Consider the following 20067-nt stretch of genomic DNA (forward strand, 5'->3'; position numbering starts at 1 on the left):
AAAAATAAAGAGTACTCAAGTGATATCAAAAATAGAGAATACTAAGTTTTTAAGAAACCGCCCGAAGGTTTTCAAGCTATTATGGAGGGTGAGAAAGAATAGTAAACTTCATTTATGTAAAGTTTTTAGCCTAAAATAATGGATAAGTATTGCAAAAATTTTTATTTTATTTTAGATTTTAATTTTGGTGGGAGGGTATAAAATTTTATATAATTATTTAATTATATTTTTATATCTTAAATATATTTTTAAATAATAAATTTAAAATAATTGTATAAATTTTTTTTAATAGAAATTTAATTTTTTATTTTATTTCAAGAAGCTGATGATGGGATCATTTATATGTACTCATATAAAGAATATATTACATGTATTTTATAGACCATATAATTAGTTTATTCTTTATTTATCTAACGTGTATATTAATTAATCTTTAAGTTTAAGTTTACAATTTACGAGATATAGTTACAATTAGAGAACAGTAAATTTTTTTAAAATATTTTTAATTATTAGTTTAATTTTTTTAAAAACTATATCCCGTGTAAAGTACGGTGATTTACCATTAGAATATTATTTTGGTTAACATTTGAATTAAATTTGATGAATTCAAAAATATTTTTTATATTTTTTATTAATTTATAACTATGAACATACTGATTTGTGATAATCATGTACCTTATTTGTAGATTATCAATTCATTTCAGGCAAATCCAATTTTAAATAAGACAACGCTAGTTAGTACAGTGAGCGTAACAAATATCTATATTTTCTTAATAAAAAAAATAAGAAAATAATTTCATTGAACATTATATATTACTGTTCTCACTTTAAAATATCAGTCAATTTAAAAATTTGATACATTTATAATTTAATAAATTATACAAAAAATTATTTATCTTAAAAAAAAATACTCCATGTCTTATTTATATGTAACACCATTTTTAACATTTTACTTTTTAAATTGGAATTTTTGGCGGTGTTGTCTCTCGCTATATAAATATTTATCTCTCTGCAAGAATTTTTTCTAATTTTAAAAAAATGAAATACGAAATATTATCCTTAAAAAAAAGCTAACTAGAAGACTAAATTTTAAAGAATAAATAGTATTTTCCATAATAATAAATTTTTAAAAATATCGATAAAAATTGAATTTTAAAAAATAAGTATTACTTTAAATACTATTTGTATTCTAAAATTCAGTTTTTAGTATTTTTTCAAAGAATTCATTATTACTTAATTCATTTGAATATCTATTTTTATGTATCAATAATTCAAAAATTCAGAAATTTTTTTATTTTTTTTCTTCTAAAACTGAATAAAAAATAATAATTAAAATATATCTAGTTAGTAAGTCTTTGATAACCGGTTTTAAAACAAACCAATTTGGTTGAGGTTTTCGAGTATGGGTAGTTTTACAGGTGAAGGCGATGAATTTTTATTTGTGGATTTAAATACTGTCATCTTACGATGAGTAGAATAATGAACAAAAATGGTAATACGATGATGGTGAACGAATCTATAGTAACAAAAATAAAAATTACTCAAGTGGTGGTAAAAACAGGAACTATTAAGTTTTTTGGAACCGTCAGAAAGTTTTCAAGTTGTTATGGAGGGTGAAAAAAATGCTAAACTTTTTTTTATGTAAGGTTTTTAGATCGAAATAATGGATAGGCTTTGCAAAGATTTTTATTTTATTTTAGATTTTAATTTTGGTGGAAGGGTATAAAGTTTTGTATAATTATTTAATTGTATTTTTATATCTTAAATACATTTTTAAATAAAAAATTTAAAATTCTTTTAGTAGAAATTTAATTTTTTTTTATTTTATTTTAAGAAGCTGATAATAGGATCATTTGTATGTACTTATATAAAGAATACATTACATATATTTTCATGAAGTGAAATAATATTACATATATTTTATAGACCATATAATTAGTTTATTCTTTATTTATCTAATGTGTATATTAATTAATCTTTAAGTTTAGGTTCACAATTCACAAGATACAGTTACAATTAGAGAACAGTTAATTTTTTTTAAATATTTTTAATTATTAGTTTAATTTTTTTAAAAACTATACCCCGTGTAAAGTACTGTAATTTAGCAAATTAGAATATCATTTTGCTTAACATTTGAATTAAATTTGATGAATTCAAAAATAATATTTTTTATATTTCATATTTTTTTATTGATTTATAGCTATAAACATACTGCTTTATGATAATCCTGCAGCTTATTTATAGATTATCAATTCAGTTCGAGCAAATCCAATTTCAAATAAGACGACCTACTTGATACAGTGAGCGCAATAAATATCTACATTTTCTTGATAAGAAAAAATAAAAAAATAATTTTATTAAACTTTGTATATTACTTTTCTCACTTTAAAATATCCGTCCATTTAAAAATATGATACATTCATAATTAAATAAATTATATAATAAATTAATATATTATATAACAAATTTTAATTATTAATTTTACTGAAAATTATTTATTTTGAAAAAAAATATTCCGTGTCTTGTTTATTATATAACACCATTTTTAACATCTCACTCTTTAAATTGGAATTTTAGCGGTGCTGTCCTGTCTCTCTCTACATAAATATTTATCTCTCTTTGCAGAATTTTTTTTTTAATTTTAAAAAAATGAAATACGAAATATCATCCTTAAAAAAACTAACTAAAAAGACTAAATTTTAAAGAATAAATAGTATTTTTCATAATAATAAATTTTTAAAAATATTGATAAAGAGTAAATTTTAAAAAATAAGTATTATTTTTAAATACTATTTACTATTTATATTTTAAATTTCAGTTTTTAGTATTTTTTTAAGAATTTATTATTATTTTTTAAATAATTTGAATATCTACTATTACGTATCAATTATTCAAAAGTTAAGAAAAATTATTTTTTTATTTTTACTTTCTTCTAAAATTGAATAAAAAATAATAATTAAAATATATATAGTTAGCAAGCCTTTGAGTGACCGATGCCGAAACAAATTAAATTGGTGGAGGTTTCTGAGTATAGATAATTTTGGAGGTGAAGGCGATGAATTTTTATTTGTGAGTGTGAAATATTGCCATTTTATGATGAATAGAATAATAAACAAAGATGGTAATATAACGATGATGAACAAATTCATAATAGCAAAAATAAAGAATACTCAAGTTGTGGAAAAAATAGGAAATACTAAGTTTTTAGGAACCGCCAGAAGATTTTTAAGCTGTTATGGAGGGTGAAAAAGAATGCTAAATTCTTTTTATGTGAGGTTTTTAGTCCGAAATAATGGATAGACTTTGAAAAGATTTTTATTTTACTTTAGATTTTAATTTTGGTGGGAGGAAATAAAATTTTATATAATTATTTAATTGTATTTTTATATTTTAAATAAATTTTTAAATAATAAATTTAAAATAATTGTATAAAATTCTTATAGTAGAAATTTAATTTTTTTATTTTATTTGAAGAATCTGATAATGGGTCATTTGTATGTATTCATATAAAGAATATATTACATGTATTTTTATGAAGTGAAATAATATTACATGTATTTTATAAACTATATAACTAATTTATTCTTTATTTATCTAAGGTGTATATTAATTAATTATTAAGTTTAGTTTACAATTCACCAATATAGTTACAATTAGAGAACATTCAATTTTTTTTAAATATCTTTAATTATTAGTTTAATTTTTTTTAAAAGTATACCCCTTGTAAAGTACTGTGATTTAGCAAATTAAAATAACATTTTGATTAACACATTTGAATTAAATTTAATGAATTCAAAAATAATATTTTTTATATTTTTTATTGATTTATAGTTATGAATATATTGCTTTGTGATAATCTTGCACTTTATTCATAGCTTATCAATTCAATTCGAGCAAATCCAATTTCAAATAAAACCACATTAATTGGTAAAATGAGCGCAACAAATATCTACATTTTCCTAATAAGAAAAAATAAAAAAATAATTTTATTGAACATTGTATATTACTATTCTCACTTTAAAATATCCGTCAATTTAAAAATGTGATACTTTCATAAATTAATAAATTATATAATAAATTTTAATTATTAATTTTACTGAAAATTATTTATCTTGAAAAAAATACTCCATATCTTATTTATCATGTAACACCATTTTCAACATCTGACTTTTTAAGTTGAAATTTTGGCGGTGCTGTCTCTCTCTATATAAATATTTATCTCTCTTTGCAGGAATTTTTTTATTTTAAAAAAATAAAATCCGAAATATTATTCTTAAAAAAGCTAACTAAATGACTAAAGTTTAAAGAAAAGTATATGAAACCAACTAATAATCAGGCAAGAATGGAACAACATAATTAATTATAATTAGTTATATTAATTTATAATTTAATTTGTTTTTTAAATTATTGTTGACCACGTTCAAAACATGAGGGAAGATACGCTAGTGATAGGAGAGAATCACGGAACAAATGTTTTGATCATTCATTAGTTGGTTCTATATAATTAATTATGTTTTATTAATGCGTAACACATGAAACATAGAAATCATATCCAAAATCATCCAATTTACAAGAAAAAGAAACATCCGTGTACCTATCAGTAGCAACATCCGGTTAAAGTCACCGGTGCCTCTGGTTTACCAGTTGGCTGATTCTTGACTTATATAGAGTTGGTTCCCTAACATTGTTGAAAGTTTAAAGAATAAATAGTATTTCTCTTAATAATAAATTTTAAAAAATATTGATAAAGATTAAATTTTAAAAAATAAGTATTATTTTTAAATACTATTTATTATTTATATTTTAAAATTCAATTTTAACTATTTTTTTAAGAATTTATTATTATTTAATTAATTTAAATATCTATTTTTATGTATCAATTATTCAAAAATTCAGAAAAATTATTTTTTTATTTTCACTTTCTTCTAAAACTGAATAAAAAATAATAATTAAAATATATCTAGTTAGAAGCCTTTGAGTGACCGATGCCGAAACAATCCAATTTGGTGGTGATTTTTTAATATGGATAATTTTGGTAGTGAAGGCGGTGAATTTTTATTTGTGGGTGTGAAATACTGCCATTTTATGATGAGTTTGATAATGAACAAAAATGGTAACATGACGATGGTGAACAAATTCATAACAGCAAAAACAAAGAATACTCAAGTCGTGAAAAAAAACAGGAAATACTAAATTTTTAGGAACCGCCAAAAGATTTTCAAACTGTTATAGAGGGTGAGAAAAAATGCTAAACTCATTTTTTGTGAGATTTTTAGCCCGAAATAATGGATAAGTTTTGCAAAGATTTTTATTTTACTTTAAATTTTAATTTTGGTGGGAAGAAACAAAATTTTATATAATTATTTAATTGTATTTTTATATCTTAAATACATTTTCAAATAATAAATTTAAAATAATTGTATAAAATTCTTATAGTAAAAATTCAATTTTTTATTTTATTTGAAGAATCTGATAATGAGACCATTTGTATGTACTCATATAGAGAATACATTACATGTATTTTCATGAAGTGAAATAATATTACATGTATTTTATAGACTATATAATTAATTTATTTTTTATTTATCTAACGTGTATATTAATTAATCTTTAAGTTTAGGTTCACAATTCACGAGATATAGTTACAATTAGAGAATAGTCAATTTTTTAAAAATATTTTTAAATAATTAGTTTAATTTTTTAAAAAATTATACCCCTTGTAAAGTACTGTGATTTAGCAAATTAGAATATCATTTTAGTTAACACATTTGAATTAAATTTAATGAATTCAAAAATATTTTTTTTTATATTTTTTATTGATTTATAGCTGTGAACATATTGCGTTGTGATAACCTTGCACCTTATTCATAGATTATCAATTCAGTTCGAGCAAATTCAATTTCAAATAAGACGACACTAGTTGGTAAAATGAGCGCAATAAATATCTACATTTTCTTAATAAGAAAAAATAAAAAAATAATTTCATTGAACATTGTATATTACTGTTCTCACTTTAAAATATCCGTCAATATAAAAATGTAATACTTTCATAATTTAACAAATTATATAATAAATTAATATATTATATAATAAATTTTAATTATTAATTTTACTAAAAATTATTTATCTTGAAAAAAAAAATACTCCATGTCTTATTTATTATGTAACACCATTTTCAACATTTCACTTTTTAAATTAGAATTTTAGCGGTGCTATCTCTCTTTGTATAAATATTTATCTCTCTCTGCAGGAATTTTTTTATTTTAAAAAAATAAAATCCGAAATATTATTTTTAAAAAAAGCTAACTAAATGACTAAAGTTTAAAGAATAAATAGTATTTTTTTGATAATAAATTTTTAAAAATATTGATAAAGATTAAATTTTAAAAAATAAGTATTATTTTTAATTACTATTTACTATTTATATTTTAAAATTCAGTTTTTAGTATTTTTTAAGAATTTATTATTATTTAATTAATTTGAATATTTATTTTTATGTATCAATTTTTCAAAAGTTCAGGAAAATTATATTTCATTTTCACTTTTTTCTAAAACTAAATAAAAAATAATAATTAAAATATATCTAGTTAGCAAGTCTCTGAGTGACAGGTGCCGAAACAAACTAATTTGGTGGAGATTTTCGAGTATGGATAATTTTGATAGTGAAGGGTAAAAACAAAGAATACTCAAGTCGTGGAAAAAATAGAAAATACTAGATTTTTAGGAACCATCAGAAGGTTTTCAAGTTGTTATAGAGAGTGAGAAAGAATGCTAAATTCCTTTTATGTGAAGTTTTTAGCCAAAAATAATGGATAGGTTTTGTAAAAATTTTTATTTTACTTTAGATTTTAATTTTAGTGGGAGGAAACAAAATTTTATATAATTATTTAATTATATTTTTATATCTTAAATACATTTTCAACTAATAAATTTAAAATAATTGTATAAAATTTTTATAGTAGAAATTTAATTTTTTTATTTTATTTGAAGAATCTGATAATGTGGTCATTTGTACGTACTCATATAAAGAATACATTTTATGTATTTTCATGAAGTGAAATAATATTATATGTATTTTATAGACTATATAATTAGTTTATTCTTTATTTATGTAACGTGTATATTAATTAATCTTTAAGTTTAGGTTTACACTTCACAAGAAATCGTTACCATTAGAGAACAGTCAATTTTTTTAAATATTTCTTATTATTAGTTTAATTTTTTTAAAAACTATATCCCAGTTTTTAGTATTTTTTAAGAATTTATTATTATTTAATTAATTTGAATATTTATTTTTATGTATCAATTATTCAAAAGTTCAGGAAAATTATTTTTTTATTTTCACTTTTTTCTAAAACTAAATAAAAAATAATAATTAAAATATATCTAGTTAGCAAGCCTTTGAGTGAGAGGTGCCGAAACAAACTAATTTGGTGGAAATTTTTGAGTATGGATAATTTTGATAGTGAAGGGTAAAAATAAAGAATACTCAAGTCGTGGAAAAAATAGGAAATACTAGATTTTTAGGAATTGTCAGAAAATTTTCAAGCTGTTATAGAGGATGAGAAATGCTAAACTCCTTTTATGTGAGATTTTTAGCCAGAAATAATAGATAGGTTTTGCAAAAAATTTTATTTTACTTTAGATTTTAATTTTAGTGGAAGGAAACAAAATTTTATATAATTATTTAATTATATTTTTATATCTTAAATACATTTTCAACTAATAAATTTAAAGTAATTGTATAAAATTCTTATAGTAGAAATTCAATTTTTTTATTTTATTTGAAGAATCTGATAACAGGGTCATTTGTATGTACTCATATAAAGAATACATTTTATGTATTTTCATGAAGTGAAATAATATTACATGTATTTTATAGACTATATAATTAGTTTATTCTTTATTTATGTAACGTGTATATTAATTAATCTTTTAAGTTTAGGTTTACAATTCACAAGAAATCGTTACAATCAGAGGACAGTCAATTTTTTTAAATATTTTTTATTATTAGTTTAATTTTTGTAAAAACTATACTCCTTGTAAATACTGTGTTTTAACAAATTAGAATATCATTTTGGTTAACATTTTAATTAAATTTAATGAATTCAAAAATAATATTTTTTATATTTTTTATTGATTTATAGCTATGAATATATTTCTCTGTAATAACCTTGTATCTTATTCATAGATTACCAATTTAGTTCGAGCAAATTCAATTTTAAATAAGACGAGGTTAGTTGGTACAGTGAGCGTAATAAATATCTACATTTTTTTGATAAGAAAAAATAAAAAATAATTTATTTTAAAAATTGTATATTACTGTTCTTACTTTAAACTATCCGTCAATTTAAAAATTTGATACATTCATAATTTAATAAATTATATAATAAATTAATATATTATATAATAAATTTTAATTATTAATTTTACAAAAAGTTATTTATCTTGAAAAAAAATTCCGTGTCTTATCTATTATGTAACACCATTTTTAACATCTCACTTTCTAAATTGAAATTTTTAACATCTCTCTATACAAATATTTATCTTTCTATGCAGGAATTTTTTTTAATTTTAAAAAAATAAAATACAAAATATTATTATTAAAAAAAGCTAACTAAAAGACTAAAGTTTAAAGAATAAATAGTATTTTTTATAATAATAAATTTTTAAAAATATTGATAAAGATTAAATTTTAAAAAATAAGTATTATTTTTAAATACTATATATATTTTGAAATTCAATTTTTAATATTTTTTTAAGAATTTATTATTATTATTTAATTAATTTGAATATCTATTTTTATGTATCAATTATTCAAAAGTTCAGAGAAATTATTTTTTTATTTTCACTTTTTTTTTAAATTAAATAAAAAATAATAATTAAAATATATCTAGTAAGTAGGCCTTTGAGTGACCGATGTCGGAACAAACTAACTTGGTGGAAGTTTTCGAATATGGATAGTTTTGAAGGTGAAAGCGGTGAATTTTTACTTGTGGGCGTGAAATACTGTCATTTTATGATGAGTAGGATAATGAACAAAGATGGTAACATGATAATGGTAAACAAATTTATAGTAGCAAAAACAAAGACTACTCAAGTCGTGAAAAAAAACCAGGAAATACTAAGTTTTTAGGAACCGCCGTTTTCAAGCTGTTATGGAGAGTAAGAAAGAATGATAAATTCCTTTTATGTGAGGTTTTTAGCTCGAAATAATGGATAGGTTTTGTAAAGATTTTTATTTAACTTTATATTTTAATTTTGGTAGGAGAGAATAAAGTTTTATATAATTATTTAATTAAATTTTTATATTTTAAATACATTTTTAAATAATAAATTTAAAATAATTGTATAAAATTCTTTTAGTAGAAATTCAATTTTTTTATTTTATTTGAAGAATCCGATAGTAGAGTCATTTATATGTACTCATATAAAGAATACATTACATGTATTTTCATGAAGTGAAATAATATTACATGTATTTTATAGACTATATAATTAGTTTATTCTTTATTTATCTAACGTGTATATTAATTAATCTTTAAGCTTAGGTTCACAATTCATGAGATATAATTACAACCAGAGAATAGTCAATTTTTTTAAATATTTTTTATTATTAGTTTAATTTTTTTAAAAACTATACCCCGTGTAAAGTACTGTAATTTAGCAAATTAGAATATCATTTTGGTTAACATTTAAATTAAATTTGATGAATTCAAAAATAATATTTTTTTATTTTTTTATTGATTTATAGTTATGAACATACTGCTTTGTGATAACCCTACACCTTATTTATACATTATCAATTCAGTTCGAGCAAATGCAATTTCAAATAAGATGACGCTAGTCGGTACAGTGAGCGCAACAAATATCTATATTTTATTGATAAGGAAAAATAAAAAAATTTCATTGAACATTGTATATTACTGTTCTCACTCTAAAATATCAGTCAATTTAAAAATTTGACACATTCATAATTTAATAAATTATATAATAAATTAATATATTATATAATAAATTTTAATTATTAATTTTATTGAAAATTATTTATCTTAAAAAAATACTCTTTGTCTTATTTATCATGTAACACCATTTTCAACATCTAACTTTTTAAATTAGAATTTTAGCGGTGCCGTCTCTCTGTATAAATATTTATTTCTCCCTACAGGATTTTTTCTAATTTTAAAAAAATGAAATACGAAATATTATTCTTAAAAAAGCTAACTAAAAGACTAAATTTTAAAGAATAAATAGTATTTTTCATAATAATAAATTTTTAAAAATATTGATAAAGTTTAAATTTTAAAAAATAAGTATTACTTTTAAATATTATTTATATTTTAAAATTCAGTTTTTAGTATTTTTTAAGAATTTATTATTATTTAATTAATTTGAATATCTATTTTTACGTATCAATTATTCAAAAGTTCAGGAAAATTATTTTTTTTTATTTTCACTTTCTTCTAAAACTGAATAAAAAATAATAATTAAAATATATCTAGTTAGCAAGTCTTTGAGTGACCGGTGCTATAACAAACCAATTTAGTGGAAATTTTTGAGTATGGATAATTTTAGAGGTGAAGGCGGTGAATTTTTTTTTGTAGGTATGGAATACTGCTATTTTATGATGAGTAGGATAATAAACAAAGATGATAATATAATGATGGTGAACAAATTCATAGTAGTAAAAACAAAGAGTACTCAAGTCGTGGAAAAAAATAGAAAATACTAAGTTTTTAGGAATCACCGTTTCCAATCTGTTATGGAGAGTGAGAAAGAATATTAAACTCCTTTTATCTGAGATTTTTAGCCCGAAATAATGGATAGGCTTTGCAAAAAATTTTATTTTACTTTAGATTTTAATTTTGGTGGAAGGGAATAAAGTTTTATATAATTATTTAATTGTATTTTTATATCTTAAATACATTTTTAAATAATATATTTAAAATAATTGTATACAATTTTTTTTAGTAGAAATTCAATTTTTTTATTTTATTTGAAAAATCTGATAATTGAGTCATTTGTATGTACTCATATAAAAAATACGTTACATGCATTTTCATGAAGTGAAATAATATTACATGTATTTTATAGATTATATAATTAATTTATTCTTTATTTATCTAACGTGTATATTAATTAATTTTTAAGTTTAGGTTCACAATTCACGAGATATAGTTACAACTAGAGAATAGTCAATTTTTTAAATATTTTTTTATTATCAGTTTAATTTTTTTAAAAACTATACCCCGTATAAAGTACTGTGATTTAGCAAATTAGAATATCCTTTTGGTTAATATTTGAATTAAATTTGATGAATTCAAAAATAATATTTTTTTATTGATTTATAGCTATGAACATACTGCTTTGTGATAATCCTGCACTTTGTTTATAGATTATCAATTCAGTTCGTGCAAATGCAATTTCAAATAAGAAAACGCTAGTTGGTACAGTGAGCGTAACAAATATCTACATTTTATTGATAAGAAAAAATAAAAAAATAATTTCATTGAACATTGTATATTACTTATCTCACTTTAAAATATCAATCAATTTAAAAATTTGCCACATTCATAATTTAATAAATTATATAATAAATTAATATAGTATATAATAAATTTTAATTATTAATTTTACTGAAAATTATTTATCTTAAAAAAAATACTTTTTGTCTTATTTATCATGTAACACCATTTTTAACATCTCACTTTTTAAATTGGAATTTTGACGGTGCTGTCTCTCTCTATATAAATATTTATCTCTGTCTGCAGGAGTTACCAAAAAAAATCTCTGTCTGCAGGATTTTTTCTACTTTTAAAAAAATGAAATATGAAATATTATTCTTAAAAAAGCTAACTAAAAGACTAAAGTTTAAAGAATAAATAGTATTTTTCATAATAATAAATTTTTAAAAATATTGATAAAGATTAAATTTTAGAAAATAAGTATTATTTTTAAATATTATTTATATTTAAAATCCAATTTTTAGTATTTTTTTAGAATTTATTATTTAATTAATTTGAATATCTATTTTTACGTATTATTTATTCAAAAGTTCAAAAAATTTATTTTTTTATTTTCACTTTTTTCTAAAATTAAATAAAAAATAATAATTAAAATATATGTAGTTAGTAAGCCTTTGAGTGACCGGTGCTGGAACAAACTAACTTGGTGGAGGTTTTTGAGTATGGATAGTTTTAGAGGTGAAGACGGTGAATTTTTATTCGTGGGTACAGAATACTGCCATTTTATGATGAGTAGGATAATGAACAAAGATAGTAACATGATGATGGTGAACAAATTCATAGTAACAAAAATAAAGAGTACTCAAGTCATGGAAAAAACAGGAAATATTATGTTTTAAGGAACCGACTTTTCCAAGCTGTTATGGAAAGGGAGAAAGAAAATTAAACTCCTTTTATGTGAAGTTTTTAACCCGAAATAATGGATAGGCTTTGCAAAGATTTTTATTTTACTTTAGATTTTAATTTTGGTGGGAGGGAATAAAGTTTTATATAATTATTTAATTGTATTTTTATATCTTAAATATATTTTTAAATAATAAATTTAAAATAATTGTATAAAATTCTTTTAGTAGAAATTCAATTTTTTTTATTTTATTTCAAAAATCTTATGATAGATCATTTGTATGTACTCATATAAAGAATATATTACATGTATTTTCATGAAGTGAAATAATATTACATGTATTTTATAGACTATATAATTAGTTTATTCTTTATTTATCTAACGTGTATATTAATGAATCTTTTAAGTTTAGGTTCACAATTCACGAGATATAGTTACAATTAGAAAACAGTCATTTTTTTAAATATTTTTTATTGTTAGTTTAATTTTTTTAATTACTATACACCGTGTAAAGCCGCCTTTGTTGCTCTTTTCCTGTCAAAAGAGTTACAATATAGCCACCTAAAAATACAGTTTTAATTGAGGAAGATAGAAAGAACTACAAAATTCAAATCCTTCCATCAATTTCTAACTCTTATGAGTAAAGGTACGCTTCTGCATTATGATATATTTTTGGTGATTTAATTAGATGATTTGAGTTAATAAAATTATTTATTCCAACATAATCATTTACTTAATGAATATTATGTTTCCTAATAATTATAAAAACACAAGTTGATTCCCATTTACTTTCGTATTTGTTTAATTTAGCCTAAGACCGATTGATAGCAAATTAACACTGACGTGTCAGATAATTATATCTACCTAGCTTTGTCTCCTTTATGAGACAGATAGTCCCCTTGAACTCCTCAACCATCTCTCTTTTACTTCACATGCGCTTTCTCTGCCATCGCCTCTTCTTTCTCTCCCTCCGAAATTCTGTCTCCCTTCTTTTATCCCTCTTCTTCATTGTCTCTCTCAACTCCAAAATCCTAACTCTCAACACCCTTAATCTTAATCTGCCTCACCTCCTTCTTAAAATCATTATCAAAATGATCATCAACGCAATTATAATCAAAATCACTATATTCACTCCTCCTCATTTTCATCACAATAATTATTGTCATCAATAATATTATCAGTAGAATTCAAAATTTAAAAACAAAAAACATAATCACACTAAAAAAGTATACTAATTATTTGAAGGAAAAAAATTATTTATTTTTTAAAAAATTATAAAAAATAAAATTTGTGTGTTAAAATAAATTAAACTTACGATGTTGGTGTGACACGGGTGGTAATGAAAAATGATGAAGAAAAATAAAAAATACAAGAAAATAGAAAGAAGAAAAAATTTAGAAAAATATAAATTTTTTATTAATTATCGTGTATAAATAATGGTAAATGATATTATTAAAGACAATGATGATTGTGAATCGTGTATAAATAATGATGATTGAGTCGTAATAGTGGTAGTGGTAGTGGTAGAAGAGGATTGAATAGGGAGAGGAGTGTGAGTGAGGTAAAAAAAAAGGGAGAGGAGGAAGAAAGATGGTTAAAGAACTCAATAGACTATTTGTCCCTCAGCATTAATCTATTATCAATTGGTTTTAAGGGTTGAATTGAATAAATACAAAAATAAATGGATTTAGTTTGTATTTTTTTAATTGTTAAGAGACGTTAATCAAATAAATCATTAAGCAGCGAAAAAGACTTTTACTTTTATAATTATTAGACATGAACTCAGTTAGATATCCCTACTTACCATAAGCAGAGTTGCCTATGTTGGCTATGTCTTTCGAATCGTATAAGAGCATGCCACTCATTATGAAGTACGGATTTGCTCATGGTGCCAGCGTATCCGTGTCGGACGCGAATCCGACGCCGTCACGCGGTGGATACGTCAAACGAGCGTATCAACAGCGTGTCTTCTTGTGGTACAAAATTGTGATTTTATAGTTCGATTAACCGATTTTTCTTTTTTAATTTTAAAATAAAAACAAATCAAAATTTAAATTTAAAAATAAAATAATTAATAAATCAAAACATAAACCTACTTACCGTTTGTTTTTGGTGACTTACCTACTCACTAACTTAGCTGTTCTTGATTATCTGCGTTATATTATTGAAGAAGAAGAAGAAGAATAGAAGATACAAATGATGATGGTCTTGAAGCTCTGGTATTTGTGGTATTTGCGAATGATAAACTTGAAGGAGAAGAAATTGATACATTTTCTGTTAGCGAGATGACAAGAGTAGATTAAAATTTTTAATAATTGCATAATTTTAAGATTTTTTTAATGCAACTATATTTACTCTTATATTTATAATATGATATTTTATTAATTTAATATATTATTTAAATTTTAATTCACAAACATAAACGTGTCGTATCCAATTTTTTATAAAAAAATGTGTCGGCATATCCGTGTCGTGTTGTGTCCATATCGCATGTCGTATCAATGCTTCCTAGGTCACTCATCTTGCGTCGTGGCCTGTTGGAGAACACCAATTCATCACCTCTTCCGCCGCCGTGTCGGCTGAAGACACCACCAGCACTGGAACGTTTCCGAAGTGAAGGAGCATCAAGGGGCTATGTTTCTCAGCCAAGCTTTTGAGTGATCGGCGCGGAAACAAACCTACTTGGTGGAGGTTTTTGAATATGGGTAATTTTGGAGGTGGATGGGTGAATTTTTATTTGTGGGTTTGGAATACGGCCATTTTATGATGAATAAGATAATGAACAAAGATGGTAACATGATGATGGTAAACAGATCCATAGTGGCAAAAATAGAAAATACTCTAGTGGTGGCAAAAAATAGAGAATACTTAAAGTTTTTAGAAACCCTCAGAAGGTTTCCAAGCTGTTATGGAAAGTGAGAAAGAATGCTAAGTTCTTTTTATATAAGGTTTTTACTGTGAAATAATGGATAAGTTTTGCAAAAAAAATTATTTTATTTTAGATTTTAATTTTAACAAGAGAATATAAATTTTTATATAATTATTTAATTATATTTTTATATCTTAAATACATTTTTAAATAATAAATTTAAAATACTTGTATAAAATTCTTTTAGTACATAGAAATTCATTTTTTTGTTTTATTTTAAGAAGTTGTTGATGGAGTTGTTTGTATGTACTCATATAAAGAGTATATATACATGTATCTTAGTGAAGTGAAATAATATTACATGTATTTTTTAGATTATATAATTAGTTTATTCTTCATTTATACAATATGTATATTAATTAATCTTTAAGTTTAGGTTCACAACTCACAACATATAGTTATAATTAGAGAACATAGTTATAATTAGAGAACAATGAAATTTATTTTTTTATTAATATTTTTAATTATTAGTTTAAGTTTTTAAAAGATTATACCGTGTAAAGTATTGTGATTTAGCTAATTAAAATATCATTTTGGTTAACATTTGAATTAAATTTGATGAATTCAAAAATAATATTTTTTATATCTTTTATTGATTTATAGATATGACATCCTGTTTTGTGATAACTCTGCATTTTACTTGTAGGTTATCAATGCAGTTCGAACAAATCTAATTTCAAATAAGACGGCACTAGTTGGTACAGCGAACGCAACAAATATCTACATTTTTTTATAAAAAAAAATAAAAAATAATTTCATTGAACATTATAAATTACTATTCCCACTTTAAAATATTAGTCAATTTAAACATTTAATACATTCATAATTTGATATATTAAAATTTGCAATTAAATACATTGAAGTATCATTACATTAAGCATATTATTTGTGATAGATGTTCTAGAAGAGAGGAAGTATATAATTTCATTGTCAATTTTGCACAAGATTTTCTTTCTCTCGTCATAACTGAAGGGTATTTACAAATTTGATTAATTAATATTATTAATATTATTATTAATATTATTAATATTAATTATTAACCGTTTTGTACCATTTGGTTGAAGGGATACAATCTTTTAAGGATTGTGTATGTTCAAAACATTGTGTCTATTGGCTAAAGGGACACAACTCTTTAAGAGTTGTATATGTTCAAAACATTGTATCTATTGGCAATAGAAATGACACAACCATTTGTATACGTAACTAATCATAATTGCTACGTGCAATATGTATAAATAAGTCATTGTCTACTATTTCAGATATGAAGTACTAAGCGTACAATTTACACTACTATTAAGAGATTTTCTTTGTTCAAGAGAGTTGAGAATTTTTTACTATTGCTAATTAAGAAATTCTTAGGTTTCATTGTTTCCTGGGAGAGTATTGTTATCAACCTTATAGCAACTAAGTGTGGGGACAAATATCTCTCTAAAGAAAGCGATCTAATCGTGCCTTGAAACTACTACACAAATATAAGATTTTGTCATCTTACCATCTTCATATACCCAACAATTTTAGAGAGATATTTCTTGAAGATGGCACAAGATCAAAACACTACGTTCAAGGTCATGAATCAAGAGTTTGTCAAATTAGATCGCTTTGATGGAACGAACTTCAACCGTTGGAAAGACAAGATGATGTTTCTTCTTTCAGTTCTCAATCTTGCATATGTGATTGACCCAAAGACTACACCAATTGCCGATGCCGCTGAAAATTTCACACCGGAAGAGAAAGAAAAGATCGTTCAATTGAAAAAGAAACGTGATGAAGATACTTTTGCATGTCGAGGTCATATTCTCAATACTTTATCCGACCGACTCTATGATCTCTACATGTCAATTCAATCACCATTAGAGATTTGAAAATCTTTGGAAGAAAAGTACAATACCGAACGATAAGGAACAGATAAGTTTATTATGATGAAATATTTTGAATTTATTATGAATGATACTATGCCTGTCATGGATCAAATTCATGAATTACAAATCCTTGTAAGTAGACTTCGTGATCTACAAGTGGTGATCCCTGAATCATTATAAGTTGGAGCAATTATTTCAAAATTGCCTTCATCTTGGAATGGTTATAGGAAGAAACTTTTACATCTTGGTGAGGACTTCACAATTGAGAAATTACTAAGGCATATACGTATAGAGGAGGAAACTCGAAAACGTGATGCTGTGTATCTTTCTCAAAGTTCTAAAGTGAATCATATTGGTGAAAACAACACCAATAAGAAGAAAAGAAATTTCTCTAAAGATTCAAAGCAAGATAAGAAGAGACAAAGAGAGTGTTATCATTGTCACAAGAAAGGATTCAAAGTTGTTATGGAATCCGATAAAGTGATCTTACTTAAGAATGATGTATTCATAGGAAAAGGATATTGTACTGAAGGCATGTTTAAACTTAGTATTAATAAAGTGAATGTTTCCTTGTATGTTGTTGATTCTTGTGATTTATGGCATAGTAGATTAGCACACTTAAATTACAAATCAATTGAATATATGCAAAAGAATAACTATATTGATCTTAATAACAAGGATTTTAGTAAGAAATGTGATATTTGCATACAATCTAAAATTACTAAGAAACATTTTCCTAAGGTTGAAAGAAATACACATTTATTAGAATTGATTCATAGTGATATTTGTGAGCTAAATGGCAATATTACTAGAGGAGGAAAAAGATACTTTATAACCTTCATTGATGATTGTTCTAGATTTACTTAGGTGTATTTGCTTAGAAATAAAGATGAAGCTTTTGAAATGTTTAAGAAATATAAAATAGAAGTAGAAAATATGCATGATAAGAAAATAAAAGTTCTTCGTAGTGATCGAGGTGGAGAATATTTTTCTAATGAATTTGATCACTTTTGTGAATTACATGGTATTGTGCATGAATCTTCCGCTCCATATGCTCCGCAACAAAATGGTTTGGCGGAAAGAAAGAACCGAACCTTAGTGGATATGGTTAATTCAATGTTACTAAATGCAAAATTACCTTACAATTTGTGGGGTGAAGCATTATTGACATCATGTCATATCCATAATAGGATACCATCAAGACATAGAAAGGTTTCTCCTTATGAAATTTGGAAATGAAGGAAACCTAATTTAAATTATCTTAAAGTGTGGGGATGTTTAGCCTTTTATCGAGTTCCTAATCAAAAGAGAACCAAATTGGGGCCAAGAGCCATAAAAGGCACTTTTATAGGATATGCTCAAAATTCTAAAGCATATAGAATATTAGACTTAGTGTCTAATATAGTTGTTGAATCAAGAGAAGTAGAATTTATTGAAAATGAATTTATCAATGATTTAACTTCTAATTTAGAGTATCCCCAAAATGATACTAATATTTCACAAGAAATAAATAATCAAAATAATAAACGTCTAAGCGACAAAGAGTTTATTAAACCAAGGAAGAGCTTGAGAGTAAGAAAAGAAAAGGACTTGGGCCCAGATTTTATTTCTTCTCAGTCTATCACCTTTTTGGTAGAAGGAACTAGGAATTCTGTAACAAACAAGATTCCTATTGTTATGAACATAGAGGGTGATCCTCAAACATTCAAAGAGGCTATGGCTTCAAGGGATTCTGCTTTTTGGAAAGAAGCAATAAATGATGAAATGGACTCAATATTATCTAACAATACTTGGGTCTTGGTTGATTTGCCTTCAGGATCAAAGCCTATAGGATGTAAGTAGGTATTTAGAAAAAGGTATAATACTGATGGTTCATTATAAACCTTTAAAGCAAGGTTAGTGGCCAAGGAGTTTAGACAACAAAAAGGTCTAGACTATTTTGATACCTACGCACCTGTGGCAAGAATGACTTCTATTAGGGCTCTTATAGCATTAGCATCCATACATAAGCTTCATATACATCAAATGGATGTTAGAACGGCTTTTCTAAATGGAGATCTTAACGAAGAAATTTATATGGAGCAACCGGAAGGCTATGTGCTACTCGGAAATGAAAAGAAAGTTTGCAAATTAATTAAGTCTTTGTATGGCTAAAACAAGCACCTAAACAATGGCATGAGAAGTTTGATTCAGTGGTGTTATCAAATGGTTTCTCACATAATAGTGTGGATAAATGTACTCAAAATTTACTAAAGATTATGGAGTAATTATTTGTTTATATGTTGATGATATGTTAATCATCGGAACAAATTTAGAAGGAATTCGTATAACGAAGGAGTATCTAACTTCTAAATTCAAGATGAAGGATTTGAATGAAGTTGATACAATATTAGGCATAAAGGTACATAAGAATGAAGTTGGCTTTACTTTAAGTCAATCTCATTATATTAAAAAGTATTAGAAAAGTTTGATCATCTCACAATTAAAGATTCAAATACGCCGTATGATCCTAATCTTAAATTAGAAGGAAACATGGGAAGATCTATAGCACAATTAGAATATGCTAGTGCTATAGGAAGTTTAATGTATGTAATGCATTGTACTAGACCTGATATAGCATTTGCTGTGTGCAAATTATCAAGGTTTACAGGAAAGCCTAGCAATCAACATTGGAAAGCTATAACAAGAGTTCTTGGTTATCTCAAGAAAACCATAAACTTGGGATTACATTATAGTGATTATCCCGCAGTTTTTAGAAGGTTATTCCGACACAAGTTGGATTACAAATCTTAGTGATAACAAATCCACTTCAGGATGGATTTTCACCATAGGTGGTGGAGCAATAAGTTAGGCCTCAAAGAAACAAACATGTATTACACATTCTACTATAGAGGCTGAGTTTGTAGCTTT

This window comes from Arachis hypogaea, chromosome 3 (assembly GCF_003086295.3).
Source record: "Arachis hypogaea cultivar Tifrunner chromosome 3, arahy.Tifrunner.gnm2.J5K5, whole genome shotgun sequence".
Lineage (NCBI taxonomy): Eukaryota > Viridiplantae > Streptophyta > Magnoliopsida > Fabales > Fabaceae > Arachis > Arachis hypogaea.